This window comes from Triticum urartu, chromosome 2 (assembly GCF_003073215.2).
Source record: "Triticum urartu cultivar G1812 chromosome 2, Tu2.1, whole genome shotgun sequence".
Classification (NCBI taxonomy): Eukaryota; Viridiplantae; Streptophyta; class Magnoliopsida; order Poales; family Poaceae; genus Triticum; species Triticum urartu.
The window spans coordinates 152,263,460-152,271,297 of NC_053023.1; positions in this window are offsets into that span (position 1 = coordinate 152,263,460).

Sequence of the window (7,838 nt, forward strand, 5' to 3'; positions counted from 1 at the left end):
CATTACTGGGCGAGTACATGATACATCCATTCATCATGCTTTTATATCGCTATTTATTGCATTACGGGTTGTTATTACACATTATGTCACAATACTTATGCCTATTCTCTCTTATTTTACAAGGTTTACATGATGAGGGTGAATGCCGACAGCTGGAATTCTGGGCTGGAAAAGGAGCAAATATTTGAGACCTATTCTGCACATCTCCAAAAGTCCTAAAACTTCACGGGAGCATGTTTCAGAGTATATAAAAAATATTGGGCGAAAGAAGTACCAGAGGGGAGCCACCCACCGTCCATGAGGGTGGGGCGCGCCCCCTGCCTCGTGGGCCCCCTAGTGGCCCTCTGATGCCCATCTTTGGCTATATGGAGTCTTTCTTCGAGGAAAAAATCATAAGCTAGCTCACGGGACGGAACTCCGCCACCACGAGGCGGAACCTTGGCGGAACCAATCTAGGGCTCCGGCGGAGCTGTTCTGCTGGGGAAACTTCCCTCCGGGAGGGGGAAATCTTCGCCATCATCATCACCAATGATCCTCTCAGCGGGAGGGGTCAATCTCCATCAACATCTTCACCAGCACCATCTCATCTCAAACCCTAGTTCATCTCTTGTATCCAATCTTTGTATCCAAACCTCAGATTGGTACCTGTGGGTTGCTAGTAGTGTTGATTACTCCTTGTAGTTGATGCTAGTTGGTTTACTTGGTGGAAGATCATATGTTCAGATCCATTATGCATATTAATACCCCTCTGATTATGAACATGAATATGCTTTGTGAGTAGTTACGTTTGTTCCTGAGGACATGGGAGAAGTCTTGCTATAAGTAGTCATGTGAATTCGGTATTTGCCGTGGAATTGTCATGGCAGATGTCCTTAGTGTCAGGACTTAGTCGCGAGGCCAACGCATCTATGTCCTTGTCATTTCCTTCTTCTAGAAAATCCAGGTCAATAGGCCAGCTTCATAATCAATTTACTGTCATTGGTTTATCACAGAGAAATATTGTGAAGGATAATTCATTTGATTCAGCTCCTAATGCTTAACAAAAATATTGGTCCTTGAAATCCTCATCTGATCTTCAACCGACTTAAGGACGTAGAACTTGCCGGTTTATCATAGCCAAAATTGTCGTCTTATAAATATTGATGGCACCGGGTCATAACTGTAGTTAACATCAAGCTTGAAAATATACATCTTATATGCCTATCACTTGTAGCCCCCAAGTCTTAAGAAGGTAGTGTAGCAACATCTTAAGACTTGCTTCAATATAAATGTCACAACCTTGAAGACATCCGATTTGTTCATCTTAGTCACTAGTCATAAACTGAATATTCCACATATGTAGCCCCCAAGTGCCGGATTGTCATGCTTGCAGCAACCTGGGACTTGAAATTGCCTTATGCTCATAAAAACTTCAACCAGTGTAGCCCCCAAGGGCCGGGTGATTATGCAATAATGAGCAAGGACTTTGATATATACTTCAATGAAAATAACATCTTATAATATAGCCTCCATCGTAGGGCTTGAACCCACGTCCACAAGGTTTAAGAGCTTTGTGCTTTATCAACTGAGCAATGGACCCGTCAATATAATAGATTTAATGTGTGTACCTTGAATTGTTGACAGGAGCAATTGGTAGCCCCCAAGGGCTGGCTCATTATGACGTGATGAGTCGGGTCTTCAATAAGGCCAATAAAAATGACTTTGCATTAGCCGCAAGTGCCATGGTGCATGCTGGTAGTGACATGGGACTTGCATATTTGATATAATCTCAACTTGAATAATGTAGCCCCCAAGTGACGGGTCATAAACTTGCAGTGACTCGGGACTATTCCTTCCATTGTAGAATAAATTATATCCATTGATAAAATAATAGCCATTGCGCTGAAGCGACTTTGAAAACCTCAATCATAATATTGGTTATTGATAACCATAATAAAAATCCAGCCATGTTGGCTATTAAAGATTTGAATAATATAACCCGGCCTGAAAACCGATTCCTGCCATATAAACCAGTATATCCATGCACAGATGATCTATGCTATGATGATGTAATGATGATGCAATGCATGATGCGATATATGATGATGTATATGTATGTGGCATTGATCCAATCAGGAGGGTTTAAGCTATTGTTCGAATACGACCAAGCCCCCAAGTGATTTCCCTGGTGGCCTTACACCGATCAAGAGGTGTAGCTATGGTTCGAATACGCCCAAGCCCCCAAGTGATTTCCCTGGTGGCCTTACGGCGATCAAGAGGTGTAGCTATGGTTCGAATACGACCAAGCCCCCAAGTGATTTCCCTGGTGGCCTTACGGCGATCAAGAGGTGTAGCTATGGTTCGAATACGACCAAGCCCCCAAGTGATTTCCCTGGTGGCCTTACGCCGATCAAGAGGTGTAGCAATGATTCGAATACGACCAAGCCCCCAAGTGATATTGTGAGCTGTGCTCAAGGGCACCTATGTTTGAGCTGTGCTTTTGCAACAGACTCTCTTTGGTCCCTTTAATTTTTCCTGAGAACTCGAACTTGCGAGAGATTATTCTTTTGAACCGGAAATTCTTAAACCGGATATTGAGAGCTTCAAAGATTTGTGGGAGACAGCTTTCCCTTGAGCCGGATTTTAAACCGGAATCCTTTTTTTAAGCCAGAATTTTTCTGACGGCCTTTAAATTTGCACCAATATGGCAGTTTAGGGTCCTGCATTAGATAACTTTGCAAGCCGGAGTAATTACTTTTTAAAGAAAGCAATATATAAATATACTGGATGGATTTCACCTGATACGCCAGGCCAGAAATTATCCACCGCAGAGTTGATCATCACCACGGTGAAGCTGAAATCAATCATGGGTGGGTCGACCGTGGGAGCAAACAGATGAGTCGACTGCAACATTATAAACTGGTGCGGACGGGCGAGTCAATCGCAGGCTCAGTCCTAGTGAGGTGATGTAGATCAAGCTGCATGGGCGGCGGTTTGCGCTCGTCCATTCATCGGGTAATATGTCACGCACTATCACCGGGCGGAATATTATCAGCCCAAAGTGAATAATTATCCTGTATATAAAAACGTACAGATCAAAGTAATTGTTTTCTAACAAAAACCAACATGTGCTAATTAAAAATATTTAGAGAGATATCACGTGATTCAACCGGACAACAAATGAGTCATATACAGAAGAAGAGCATCATTTCCGATAATTTCCAGCGTTTATTTAGCCACACTCTTAAGGGAGCTGGGTCGTTCAGAACATATTCTCCGGGGTCATGTTTGACCAATCCGTCTTCCATCTTCCAACAACTTGGTGCTGCGACTTGGCAGTGGAGCTGGTCAGCAGCACAAGGCCGGCTTATCACGTTGTTAAAGGCGGTTCACGGACGGCGGATCACAGCAGAAGGAAAACCGGCCTGGCGCGTGACCGTCTCGGTGAGGCCGGCTGGACTGCGGCTCAAGTGGCGATACAGAACAAGGTCGACTCATCTCGTGGTGACAACTGCAGCAAAGACCCGGCCTAGGGGCCGCCGAGATCAAGGGCAACCCGGTCGGGGCAGCCCACAACGTTCGGAGACCGCTAGTTGGTAGACTCGGCAGCCGGCGGCTCAAAGCAGCAGCGGCGGCACCCATGGGTCGACGATGGTGGCAGGCAACTTGGTGCGGGGCCAACGGCGGCAGAAGGTGATCCGACGCAGTAGCGGAGAAGCACCAAAGGAGCGATGGCAAGGTCTAGGCCGACTGTAATGGCTCGGAGGCGCGGCGATGACTTGAGGCGGCGCACAGAAATGAGGCCGACTCCGATTGACCAAGACCTCCTCCGGGTCATGATTTATGATAGCGGCAAACATAAGTTAAAGCATATGTACTTTTACTCCGATTCAATAGTCCTCTTGTGGGTAGCATTAAGCTTGAGATTTTGCGTAGGTAGCATCTAGTACTTTGCAGTAGTAGTTTGACAAATCTCTGAAGTTTGGGACCTGGGAGCCTTTGCATGTGGTATCTGCGAATATAAGTCGTTGTTTCAGGAGATGGCCATATATACAACATCCATCTTTCCTTTTCTTATGAATGGAGTACTTTGCTCTCCTCCTTTGGTCTTCGCAGTGTGTCTCTCTGCAGTTAACGGCAGCCTGTGACCCGGTGCGAGGGTACGAGGCTGAAAGTGCTAGTTATCGACTAGAGGGGGTGAATAGGCGATTTTTATGAAAGTCTTCAAAACATGGAAGTTTCTAAGACAATCGATAGAAATGAACCTATTAACATGCAGCGGAGAGTAGACTACACTAGGCAAGCCATAGTCAAGTATTCAATGAAGTGAAAGCACAAAGACTAATAGTACCTAGGCAGTATGGATCAGGATGGAATACAGTATGAAGCCAATCAGAGCAAGCAGTCACAGAGTGAAGATAAATAGATAATGCAAATAGGCAATGACTTCACAAGGACCGACTGTAAATAAAGAGATGGAGAGGATAGAACCGGTTGCTCATTGAAGACAATGATTTGTTGAACCAGTTCTAGTTGCTGTGACAATTGTACGTCTGGTTAGGGAGGCTGAGATTTAACTCAGAAGACCGTGTCTTCACCTTATTCCCCTTGAGCTAAGGACACCTAGTCCTCGCCCAATCACTCTAGTAAGTCTTCAAGGGAGACTTCCAAACCTTCACAGACTTCCCTAACCGGCTGGAGGATTCACAGTCCTCAAGTGTAACAAGTCTTCAGATCACACAGACAGGAAGACTTAAGTGATGCCTAACACTCTTTGGCTCTGGGTGTTTAGGGCTTTGTCCTCGCAAGGATTTCTCTCTCAAAGGCTTCAAGGTGGCTTGCTCTCAAACGACAAAAGCCGTGCACTAACTCTGAGCAGCCAACCAATTTATGGTGTAGGGGGTGGGCTATTTATAGCCACTAGGCAACCCGACCTGATTTGTCCGAAATTGTAGCGACCAGACCTCAAACAGTCCAATCTCTATGCTCCGGTTTCATGCCTGGATCAGTAATGCTGACACCACACAGTACTCGGAGGATTTATAACAGAGTAGCAATCACACACTTATTACATCGAGTGTCTCAAGAGAGAACTTATTACAATAAATATGGCTTAAGGCCATCTAATAACGATAACAGTGGAAGGCTTGGAAGATAAGTGAGTCCATCAACTCCAACGGCATCACTAAGTATAGAACCACGACTTAAAAACTTCTTAATCATCGTCTGAAAAGTTTGCAACATTAACGTTGTAGCCCAAAACGGGTCAGCACATGGAATATGCTGGCAAGGTAACACATAGAGAGTAATGGAATGAAACAGCTATACTATATGCATATCTGGCTGGTGGAAAGCTCTATGGTTACAGTTTTGCGTAAAGCCAATTTTTCCCTACTTCAAAGCAATAAATTTATTTAACTATCATGGTAGTTGTTAAACATTGAGAATGGTTGACAGCATTCTCAATCCCAATTAAGCATCATCATTAAACAAAACCCAACAAAATTAATTTAGAGTAACATGTTTGAGATTCACATGATAATCCAGATACTAGATACTCAAGATTGTCCATAACCGGGGACACGGCTAACCATGATTAGTTTATTACACTCTGCAGAGGTTTGCGCACTTTTCCCCACAAGACTCGATCGCCTCCGTTTGGTTTCTCGCACTACATGGTGTTTGAGAAACGGATGACCGAGACATAGTCTTTCAGAAGCGCTAGCACCTTACGATCAGGTAGACCATACCACCTACAATCCCCTACGTCTGCTAGTCTACCACTGTAAGAGTTCGCATGACTTATTCAACTATGCTAGAGCCCATAATAGCTTGTGGCTGCACACGGAAGTTTCTAGTATGAATAGTCTCATGATCCCTTTGAGCCTAGGTGGCGGTCCAAAAGAAAACAGGCAAGTCCTGGAATACCCAGGTGCCTCAATCCACCCAAATGTGTGTTTAAGTTGCCACCTTAGATAAACCATTAATTAACAAACTCACATCTGTCATGGATATCACTCACCCAATCCACGTCTACTAGCATAGCATGGCACAATAAGCAAACGTAGAAGTAACTCCCAAAGGTTTGAAAGTAAACAGGTAATAGGTACTACCTCAACTACTTCCCATCCCACAATTTAATTAGATCCTAATCATGCAATGTTTGAGGATTGATCTAATGCAATAAAACTAGGTAGTAGGAAAGGTATGATCAAAGTGTTACTTGCCTTGCTGATGATCCGGGAAACCTAGCGATTCGAAGTAACAAGCGGCACACTCCGGCTATTCTCTCGCAGACAAACAAACAAGCATACAATAAGTACTCATTTAATGCACAGGTAAAATTCAAATAAGAGATCTAACCATAAGGTTCAACTTAAGAACTCCGGTTTGCAAAAAGAATCAAATCGAACGAAGCAACGAAAGTCAAACGACGAAAGAAAACAACTTCGTTCTACTAATCTGGATCTAAGGCAATTTTTACCGTAGAAAAAACTTGTTTAAGTTGGTTAAACAGATAGAGGGTTTCGAGACGAAACTCCAGGCGCTTGAATCGCCTGATTCTGATAAATGAGCGAAAAGTTATACTAAAAAGGAAATCAGATCAGGAATCGCGATCAGAAAAATCACGGACTAAATCCGAGAAAAAGAAAAACGACAAATTTTCATTAGAACGAACGAATGGACGAACGCTCGCTATTTAAATAAATCGGAAAAACCGATCTATTTAAAAAACCAAAACTAAAAAAAACCGACGGAAAAACCGGACAGCTTTTCAAAAAAAGTAAAATAAACGGCACGGATTTCGAGGCGCGGCGAACCTCGGGCGGCGTGCGGCGGCGGCGCGCTGGGGCTGGGGCGGCTTAGGGTTTCGGCTGGGCCTCCTCCCCCGGCTTATATAGCCTAGTCGGGCCGGAGTCCGGGTCAGACACGGCCCGTTAGGTCGGTTCGTTTTTTTAATAAATAATTACGCGCGGAAGAAAAATAAAAAGAAATATTAACGGACTCCAAAAATCCTGAATTAAATTTTCCCGGGCTTCAAAAATCAAGCCTCACAAGGTGAACATTTATTTGGGGCCTAAATGCAATTTTGAAAAATGCACATTTTTCCTAAATTCAAATAAAATAAAGAAAAACTCCGAAATAAAATCTTATTTGATTTTATTATTAAATCCTCAATATTTCTTTATTTTGGGAAATTCATTTTATTCGCTCTCTCATATTTTTGTAATAGAAATAATTGACGATAAAATAACAAAATCAAATGATCCTATTCTCAAAATTTAATAAAACTCAAATATGAAAATAACGAGATCCCCAACTCTCTCCGTGGGTCCTTGAGTTGCGTAGAATTTCTAGGATAAACCAAAATGCAAAATTAAAATATGATATGCATAGATGATCTAATGTATAACATTCCTAAATTGAAAATTTGGGATGTTACAAACCTACCCCCCTTAAGATGAATCTCGCCCTCGAGATTCGGGTTGGCTAGAAAATAGGTGAGGGTGGTCCTTGAGCAAATCTTCCTCTCGTTCCCAGGTGGCTTCATCCTCCGTGTGGTGGCTCCACTGAACTTTGCAAAACTTGATAACCTTGCTGCGAGTGACTCGGCTGGCAAACTCGAGAATCTTAATTGGTTTCTCCTCGTAGGTCAAATCGTTATCCAACTGAATAGTTTCCAATGGCACTGTATCTCTCAACGGTATGTCAGCCATCTCCGCGTGACACTTCTTCAACTGGGAAACGTGGAACACATCATGAACTCCTGACAATCCTTCGGGCAATTCCAACTTGTAGGACACTTCTCCCATACGCTCCAAAACTCGATATGGTCCTACAAATCGTGGCGCTAACTT